Source organism: Chelonoidis abingdonii, chromosome 4 (genome assembly GCF_003597395.2).
Source record: "Chelonoidis abingdonii isolate Lonesome George chromosome 4, CheloAbing_2.0, whole genome shotgun sequence".
Taxonomy (NCBI): Eukaryota; Metazoa; Chordata; order Testudines; family Testudinidae; genus Chelonoidis; species Chelonoidis abingdonii.
In genome coordinates this window covers 104,517,272-104,528,000 of record NC_133772.1, presented here as the reverse complement: position 1 = coordinate 104,528,000, position 10,729 = coordinate 104,517,272, and the positions used below count along the sequence as shown (strand labels likewise).

The 10,729-nt window shown below is 38.0% G+C and overlaps 1 protein-coding gene across 2 annotated transcripts in view; it reads right to left on the bottom strand.

The window, feature by feature from the left end:
• Positions 1–7,605: 7,605 nt before the first annotated feature.
• The window catches only part of AKAP6 (A-kinase anchoring protein 6), a 405,462-nt gene continuing 402,338 nt past the window's right edge, over positions 7,606–10,729 (bottom strand). For both annotated transcript variants that reach the window (XM_032798440.2, XM_032798441.2), the window contains exon 14: positions 7,606–7,981. The gene's annotated coding sequence lies outside the window, so the exon portion shown is untranslated. The remainder of the gene's footprint in view (positions 7,982–10,729) is intronic.

Here is a 10,729-nt window from a genome sequence, read left to right as displayed (position 1 = left end):
GATCTAAAGTCTCCCCTAGTCTGTCTGGCACTGCTGTAGCCATTAGATGCATGCTGGCCACACTTTCCTCGTTTTACCTCCCGGATCCCTTACTGTTCCTTCTCCCCAGTGCCTGCTAGTTGCTGTACCATAGTACTGAGGTCACATGATTCTGTTAGTTATTATTTTAAAATGTAAGGGCTAATTCCCGCCTTTGGTTATAAAGCACGTGAAAAAGAAAAAGGGCAGAACATAAATGCTTAGCTCAATGGTTCTGAGGGCATCTTGTTTTAGTTAATCTGGGTCCCCCAAAAGATTTTAAAAACTGATTTTAAAAACTGAAGTGGTAAATATTTATATTCCAACCTATGGCATGAAACAGAGAGGAAGATTTTTATGTATCATTATATTAGCATATGAATACAGAGAGTTATGTGCATGGCAGAAAAAAACCACTAGTGGCTTCTCTTCGCAAAATAGTGCCACAAGCAGCACGGATCAATTGTAACTGGCATGGACACTCAGTGACCTAGTGGAGCCAAGAGGCTTGCTTTGACTTTTGCCACAATTTTAGCAACCAAAAATAAATATCTACAGTCTGTTTGCCACTTTAAAAAAAGAAGAGGCTCCACTTTAAGGTAAATAAAAACCCCAAACCCCCCCACCAAAAAAACCTTACCAAACATAGAGAATTAGATCTATCTAGCATCACTGAGTCAATATAAATAACAATCAGTAAATGGGACCATTGTAATTCTACAATGCTTACATCATCTTTGATTAAACCATTGGCTGGGGACTATAAGGATTTATATAGCGATTTCTTGATGTGGTGAAGGCTTGTTTTTTTTTTTGGTTGGTTGGTTTTGGTTTTTTGAGGGGTGAGGGTGGGGGGATTGTGCCTGATAATGTAAGATAATAAAAATCATAGGATGAGAAACCTGTCTAGAATGTACAGTTTCAATTCTAAGCATGTCAGAAATACCACAGTTGAAATTTGTCCAAATTTGGCCCCCTGTTCCTTCTGGAGGTACCACACAATACATGTCCTCCAGAGCAGCATTATGCAATAGGGCTTTTGAGTCAGGAGATGTGAGCTACAAGTTTACGGCTTCCTGAGCAATGGCAATAACATCACTACTCCACCTCAGAGGACAGCAGGTTTTTCCTACTGGCATTAATCCTTATGGGGAGTGGCCATTGGCTAGAATATCACCCTATGGAGTCTAGTTTTAATAGACAGTATTGACATTGTAAATGAGCTTCAGGAATGATTTACACTTTTGAGATACAGCTTGAACTCCTGTTAAACTACATCCCTTCCTCATAATGCTCTTTGGGAAAACTATCTTGTGAAATGTGTTAAATCTTACATGTGCCCCTCCATACCTCACCCATAAAGACACTATAGTTAGTTGAGGCTCGCTTTCCACTTAAAATACAGATTTAGTCTCTTGGTTTTGTATGAAATATATAGCATATTCTCCCCACATGTACAGGATGTACACCTTGAGTACAGAATTATATTTCTGAGAATTTACAAGTAAACCTGTTGTTTGAGTTAAAATTAATATAAAAAATAGGTTCTTTTAAGAAATGTAGACTATGTGTGTGTCTTTTCTTATTCCTAAATGATCTTGTCAGACTCTTCAAATTTCACTATAGCTAACATTAATTGCAATATTGTGCATAAATTAATTTGAAGAAATTAGATTGTAATTCATCTAATGATTGTTGTGTCTAATTGCTATGGCCCTACAGACAGTCTCAGTTAATGGCTTAAATAACTCAAGTGACAATTGTGACATCAGTGGTAACAACCAATGTCCGCCATTCCTTTACAGCCAGTGGGTAGGTGGGTGGGAGAGGGTCTGTGGCCTGCAATGTGCTGGATGTCAGACTAGACGATCAGGCCTTCGAGTCTATGAGCTAATTTGCATGGAACATTTTGTTGGGTGTAATGACTTAGTAGTCTGAAGGAGACTGTACACATGTTAAGAGTTCTCATTGGTAAATCACTGGACCCAAACTGTCACTGTTAATTAAAGATTTCATGGCCAGATGCTAGCCTGGTCATCAGTACTTGAAAGGCTTCCAATTGCACTGTTGCCCTGGCTCCACAGCACTGCTGGAGGAATTGAGCAGCACAGAGGGAGCCCTTAAAGGGCAAATACTTTGGGTCTCAGGAACTAGCCTTTGCTTGCATCCTTTCACATAGTACAGATCTCACTAATACAGCACACCACCTCAATAAGTCAGCTCCATATTTAGGACTAAAGTCATCAGTATGCTTTGGCTGCTTAAGTCTACTGTGAATCTGCCTTCAAAAGTCAAAATTAAAAAAAAATGTTTTAAGGCTGATACTACATATCAAAGTAGTGCCCAGTGGAGGAAGCAGTGGACTGACAATGACTAATTAAATAAGATGGCTAGCTACATATCATCATTATAAATAGTGCATGGTAGCATTCTCTTTTTGGGGTTTGGTCTTTTTTAGTGTTCATTTTTAATCATTTAAAAAAACCTAAATTCCAAGCCAACTCCCCTACCATGTTAAAAATTAATTAAGGTTGAGAATATGTATCAGTATCTTAAAGATTTTAAAAAATTAGATGGATATTGTATATTAAACCAAAACTAACATTAGAAACCCAGGAAGTTCAGAGTTAAGTTTACACACAAAAGAAATCCAAAGATGTTAAAGTATGGAAATACACAGTTAAGGCAACCAAATAACCTTAATTCTGGCCTGTGGTGATGCTGAGGGGCGGGGATTGCATATGCTATTAAAAATCAGTCTAATCTAAGCCCATAAACACTCAAATGCCCTAATTATGAAGTTATAGTTATTATATGACATCACTAAAGGGCAAAGTTAAGGTTATTTGTGTGCTTTAAATGTACATTTCCATACTTAACATGTTTGGATTTCTTTTAAATATGACTTTAACGTGGAATTTCCTAAGGTTCTCATGCTTACTTTTGGGATAATTACAACATCCCTCTAATGTTTTCACCCTTAAATTACTGATACATACTCTTAACCTAACTCCATCAAAACAATACTTACCATTTTATAAGAATTTACATTTTCAAAGCATTGTACTAACAATAACTAATTCCATGCATGATGCAATTTGGTGCACAGTAGATTTATGATCTGCTCCTTGAAAATGTTTTATTGAATCAGAGTTGAATAGATGCATTCTGAACAAATAATTAATCGTTATATGACAAATGTGAGCAACAGGTGTTGATAGAGTGAGCCTGAGAAGTTAGATACACTGCTCCGGAGGCAATAGATCAGTTGCCACCAATTGTACAAAACCCCTTTTAAAGAAATACTATTATTTACTAAATACTATTATTAGGAATAAATTTGTAGAAACTTGTCCAAACCTGGGGATAATAAGCCTTTGGCACTCAGACCTCTCCAGCACAATTCTTGATATCTTAAATCAAGACTGGATGCCTTTCTAGAAGGTAAGCTTTAGTCAAACACAGGTTACTGGGCTCATTGCACGAGTACCAGGGTGAAATTCTATGGGCTGTGCTATACAGGAGGTCAGACTAGATAATCTAATTGTTCCTCTCTAGCCTTAACATCTATTAATCTACTCCTGTCCATCATTCTGAAGGAAAAAGATTGAGGCACATTTTCGTTTACTGTGAAGCAAACACCAGGAACAGTGTTGTGAACATTTATGCTACCATGTGAAATTTGTAAAGTAGAGTTAGTAGGAAAAAGTCTGCCCTCTTTTACTGTCCAACACTACGGACTTCAGTGGAGATGTGAATTAAGTGTAAATCAGGGCCCTTGATTAAGGACTGTGGAATAGGTATGCACTCAATTCTTAATGGTATACGTGCACGTAACTCCCAGGCACAGGGATGGAAGCCTATTGCTATCTTAGTGTGTAAGGGCTGGTCTACACTGGGGGGAGGGGGGGAATCGATCTAAGATACGCAACTTCAGCTACGTGAATAGCGTAGCTGAAGTTGAAGTATCTTAGATCGATTTATTAAATAGTACAACATAGAGTAGTTGTACTGCTTATATCCCAAACAGTATTTTGAAAGTTTAGACTAGTAGTTTGTGGGGACTACTTTTCATGACTTTCCAGGTTTGTGAGGCTTTTTATTTTCTGACACAGGCATTTCATAATTTTCAATATATAGACTAGATTAAACAACTGTATCACATCAAGGTCTATGACATCACTGTGAATTTAATGTTTGAAATTAAAACAGATTTTGAGGGCCCAGATTCTGGCTGTCTGAGTACATGTACCTCTACATCAGGAAAACTATGGTCAGCAGTAGGAGCACAGAGTGGAGTTTGTCATCTGGATTCTTCATCCTATAAAAAGACACTATTCCGCATGGCCTTCTTTGACTTACCTGATAGAAAGGCACAACATGATGTGACCAGTGTGGTCAGGGATATGATGCAAAGTTTATGTCCACGTGTATGTATATACAGCTTCTTGATAGAGCATATCTGCCAGAAGTGCCCCCTGGATCACAGTCAAGGATGGCTCCAGACACCAACACTCCAAGCACGTGCCTGGGGCGGCAAGCGGCGGGGGGCGCTCTGCTGGTCGCTGCTGGGGCGGCAGGCAGGGTGCCTTCGGCGGCTTACCTGTGGAGGGTCCACTGGTTCCGTGCCAGTGGGAGGTCCGCCGCAGCTGCGGGACCAGCAGACCCTCTGTGCTTGGGGTGGCAAAATGTCTAGAGCCGCCCCTGATCACAGTCCCACTGTGCATATTATTCCTACTCTTAGTGGATGCCATTCATTCTATCTGCATAAAGCCAGACTATTCAGACTCTAGATGGGTGGAATGTGAAGTGCTTAGGGAGATGAAATCCAAGTTGCAGGGCATGGGCTGCTGCGCTGCCTCCTCACTACCAGCAGAAGCTATTGTTGGGTGGCCTTTCTTATAGTCAATGTGCAGCCAGTATGCAGACCCTTTCTTCAGCATATGGACAGTCCACAGGCAAAAACTCCATGCACTCCCTATGTAGGGTTAAGTGGGCCAAGGGATTTGTGCAAGTCTCCTGCACCATAGGTGATTTTCACCCAATTTAAATAGAATGTGAGGGGGCTGTGTATGCATTGGTGTTAGACAGGATACGAACTATATTAATGCCACTTTTGCAACTCTTGAGAGCGGGCCTTATAACTGTTTCCAAGCGCTAGACACAATTTGGCTCTAAGCATATGGCTTTTATATGACATAAGTGAATGCTGTATAGTGCATGCCAGAGATTTGTTTTCTTTCAGAAATCAATTTATATTGACATCAAAATCCAATATGCTGTCTGTGAGAAGAAAAATAAGAAAATATAGAGCTTATAACCATGCTAGTAAAGAATATTTGATAACGAATGGCCTTGAATTATAGTTATAAAAATGATAGTGTACTTTGTCTCCTGAGATCAAATAATATAGTTCTGCAAACACTAGTTAAGTCAAGGTGTTCTCCACCTCTCAAGTTTGAGCCACATAGCCTTACAAGTTTGAATTGTGACCATATACTATTTCAAATACTGTATTATGAATTATTGGCTTTATGGGTGTGATTATACTATTATTTTCACTTAGAAAAACCAGTAAGTGGCCACCGGCCTAATAAAGCAGAAGCACAATACAATAACTGATGGAGTTCTGCAGCTTGTTGGCTGAGCTGACAGGCATGAAAAGCCTCTAACTTACAAGTTCTGTTCTAATCATCAAGATATGATTGCAGTCAAAGTGAGTTAGGTTAAAAACAAAGTGCTAAGACAGACCAAGATATACTTCAAAACTCAATTCCCATGTAAAGATTAACCATGATAAATCAGTAAAAAATCATAATTTTAATAAAAAAATAGACTGGCTAAAGTCTGTAAGATTTTATGAGAAATTGCACCTAGAAATTATTTGGCATTTTCCAATATCCTGTAAAGACTGTTTCAGACCTTCAGTGTGCTTGGGTTTAACTTAAACACAGTTCTGGACTGGAACAGTGAGAATATGCAAGTGGAGAACGCATCATAGATTCAAAAAGGCAATTGCAAGGAATTTTTCTCAATTTTTTAAGGACTTCATTCTCATCTACACTAAGGCTCTTCTACAGTGCTTTGGCCTTGTAAAGGGGACTCAGTGGAGATAAGAGTGAGGACCTACATGTTTTTCTCACCATTATAAGTGAAAAATATGCTCTTGGTAGCTTGAAACAGGAAAGTTTTCTTACCAGTTCCTCCACTATTACATGGACATGCCAATGACGTATTTTAGGTTGTCTTCTAAATTCTGGCTAGGCTACTGACATTTTATTAGATTGACTGATTTTATTAAGAAAACCAATACTGAAGGATTTTGTTTGTTTAAAATAATCCCCCACGCACATAATAGAAAAAATATATATTTTAAACAGATAAAATAGAAAACAGCAGGCCCAGTTTCTAGCCTATTAAATGTAGCCTCCATTTACAATAGAGATTTTTAGGGAAGAGTCATTTTTGCAGAGATACTAGATAGAGCTTTCAGCATTGTTTTAGCCACCCAATATAGTTTTAGAACAAGATAAAAATATTTAAAATGAACATAATCTAAATTATTTAATTTTGATATAATTTAGATTATTCAAACAGCCTAACTGTAAAAGTGCTTATATAAATATATACAAAGCTCATTCAATGGGACTATGTAAATGTATGATATTCTAAGAGACAGAAAGTGTTCTAACATCCAACTTCAAACTATTAATAATAAAGAAATAAAGGTTTCAGATATATGTATACTTCTCCTTTGGGAACTGGTGTTACAGTTTACTAGATTAATCTGTCTGAATGTTTGCTTTTCCATATGTGACTAGAAAGATTTTGAAACTCCTTAGTTTGCATGACCTTCAATTTGGAGCCATGCAGCCCAAACCTCTTCACTGATATGGAAACTCTAGTCTCTGTGAAATATTGCAAACAATAACTTTTCTGTATTTTGATGCAGTATTTTTTTTCTTCGAATGTAGGTAAAACAGATAACCAGTTTTGCTTTTTTTCCCCAATGAACGATGTTTATTATGCCAATTCTAATTATCATGCAATCTAATGGTTTTAAGGCTTATATTTTTAACATCACTGAACATCACAAACATGAAAGCATTTTATACTGTCATTATACATCAGTGTTTGTACTTGGTTATACATATATACAGAAATTATTCACACATCTTAACCTTGCTATTTCCTCCTTTGAAACCAACATAATTTTACTCTGAAAGCAGCTTATTAATAAATGGTATAAGAAATACAGCAAGGCACACTTTTTTAAAAAACTTTTTTCCCTTTACCACCTCAAGAAGCATAAAAACCCAAAATGTTGTACTTAATTAGTAGAATGTCAACAGTTCCTAATATACAACACCATGTAGTTGTTTCTTGAAGTGTTGCATAGATTAAATTTTAAAATGAAATAAATGGCATTGATTTTAATTGCTTAACTTTTAGATGTATTGAATTAGGAGGACTAATGACTTTTCCTTTTGCTGCAATCAAATAAAATGGTAATTTTAAACACAAAATAGTTTCAACAAACATATGCATTATACATATATATATATATATTAAATTTGATACATGAAATAAGAGAGTACTGACCGGTACAGCTCTGTAAAGATGAATCAGACTGATCATGATGAATTTGTGGAATTGCAAAACTTCAAAGAATGTAACAGGTGATAAATATTACAGAAGCATTCAGTTTAGGTAGAGTGGGTAGTTAGAGGTAGCTTGGGAGGGGAATCCACATGAAAGCAAATGGCTTTGCTATACTACAAAATGATTACTGAATTAGGACCAGCATATGTAGTCTGATCAGAAAACCAACATGACAAATCACATTTGGAAAGAAAATTTATCTTGGGAGTCAGTATAACGAGAGGCAGTGAATGATGCAATGGCATTGGAGGTCATCCCATGGTTAACAGGATGAACCTGCACCTGAACAGCAGCCAAGTTTCTAAAAGAAAACGAAAAAAAAAGTGAAAGTATGTTACATAAAATACAGTTTTATTTGCAAAACACAAGCTCTTCCAGAACAACTGAAGATAGACATTATATGAATACATGCCAAAGCCTTTAAATGCACAGGCATACAGTATATGAACAACGATTTTTAAATGCCTGGATTCAAGTTAGAGTAAAAAATGTCTGTATTGATGTAGAAAATTTTTTTTTAAGGACGTAGTTTCAAAACAAACGAGGGAAATCATCATCTGACTTTTTCCCTGGATCCTGTCCTTATACTTACCTGTGAACTTACCTTCAGCACACTCAAAGGTGCTCCGATCAATAACAAAATATGGATCTGCCACAGCCAAACAGAAAGGGATACACAATATTTAATGGACATACATAATTTATGTACGTATATACAATGAGATTTTAATATAAAAGGTGAAGAGGCGTATCACAGAACTATTTGGACATTTCTGGCGCCAGTAATGAGTTAAATTTTCATACTATGGAATTTAACCAGCTTGGAGTTTAGGGTTAAACTATTCATCAAAGAGCAGAGGCTTATGATGAGGATTATGAAGAAATAACTGTCAGAATACAGCTAAAAGATTAGTGCAAAGTACATCTCTTAGGCATTTCCTAGGAGGCACTCCTGACATGCATTATATGCCTTCCAAATTAAGCAGAAATATCTGGATCTATCCAGTTACCTTCTCCTTTGATCTTATTTGCTGTAACTGACCTCGCTATTTTTTATAGAAAAAGTAAATTACATGAAATCAGTGCAAAAACAACATGCATAATAATGAAGATATCAAATTTGCTCTTTTTAAACTTTGGTGTGGGTTTTAATCAGATCTGTAGTGAGAAAAGTCTCACTGTTGGACAGTACCTTTTTCCAAAATCAAAACATCCACAGATGATAATATAAACTAGCTATTTCTACCATGTAGGTAATATTAAGTTTTTAAATAAGTCCTCTGGTGGAGTTTTCTGCTATACTGAAATAAAATATCATCACTATGTTGTAAAAAAAGGTAAAGAAACACTGTTGTTTCTAGTGCCCCACTAAATGTGCAAAGAGAAATGGTAAGAAAAGGTTTAGATCGTTCCTGCAGCCTAATTTTTTTATATTTAAATTATTACATGTTAGGCCAGGTCTACACTGCGACTTTAAATCGGTTTAATGGCCGATATACCGATTTAACGCTGTACCCGTTCACACGACGTCGTCATTAATATCGAGTTAAACGGCTCCTTAAATCGATTTCGGAACTCCTCCCAAACGAGAGGAGTAGCGCTAAATTCGATAGTGATAACTCGGATTAGGGTTCGTGTGGACGGAAATCGACGTTATTGGCCTCCGGGCGGCATCCCAGAGTGCAGCACTGACCGCTCTGGACAGCAATCTGAACTCGGATGCAGCGGGCAGGTAAACAGGAAAAGCCCCGCGAACTTTTGAATTACATTTCCTGCTTGCCCAGCGTGGAGCTCTGATCAGCACGGCTGGCGATGCAGTCTGAAATCCAAAAAGAGCTTCAGCATAGACCGTACGGGAGATACTAGGTCTGATCGCTGTATGGGGAGACAAATCTGTTGTATCCAGCTCCGTTACAGAACACGAAATGCCAAAGCGTTTGAATAAAAAACTCCAGGATACACAGCGCTGCGTGACAAGCGTAACGGGAAGCCAGAGACTCAAATGGACGCTCATGAAGGGAGGGAGGGGGTACTGAGGACTCCAGCTATCCCACAGTCCACAGCAGTCTCTGAAAATTATTTGCATTCTTGGCTGAGCTCCCAATGTCTGTAGGTTCAAACACAGTGTCTGGCGTGGTTCAGGGAACAGCTCCTCAGTTTATTTCCCCCCACCACCACGTGAAAAAAAAAAGGGAAAGATTGCTGTGCTATGGCGTTTGCTCAATGCACTCCGCGAAAAAGGCGCCAAAGGGTTGTCTGCTGCCTTCACAAAGGGAGGGGTGAGGCTGTACCCAGCACCACCCGGGGCAATGTTTTCTGCCCCATCAGGCACTGTGCTCTCAACACGGAAGTGGGAACTATGGGATAGCTGAGGAACAGCTACCCACAGTGCACCGCTCCTGAAATCGATGGTAGCTTTGGACCATGGACGCAAACAATCGATTTCGGGATCCCACTGTGGACGCGCTAAACCGATTTTATTAGATCTGTTTTGTAATATCGGTTTAAGCTAATTCGAAATAATCGTGCAGTGTAGACGTACCCTGAGTGTCTGTATTCCACTGGCCTTGAATACTGTTTTTTTTCATAGAATTATGTAACTACTAATACTTTGCATTTAGACATCACATTTTATCCGTTGATCTCAAAAAAGTTTTGGGCGAATGATTTAAGCCTCAGAACTTCCCCCTTCAATTATTATCCGTGATATTTCATTGTTAAAGAAACTGAGGCAGAAAAGGCTTGAGTGATCTGCTCAAGGTCATACAAAAAGTCCATGGCAGAGCTTGGAATAGTAGCCAGATTGTCTGACTAGCAGTCTTGTGCTTTAGCCACAGGACCATCCTTTTCCTCTAGGTTCCTCCTGGCTACAGTCAGTTACAGTATATGGGATAAAACCAGTTTATTTTTCTAAAGACCAAGCCATAATTTTTTTCCAATGTATGTGAAATTTAAATTGTATGTTCTATACAAAAGGATGGAAATATCTTTTGTGACTTAGGTGTGACCATAACAGATCGCACACAGAAATCTAATGTATTTTCCAGAA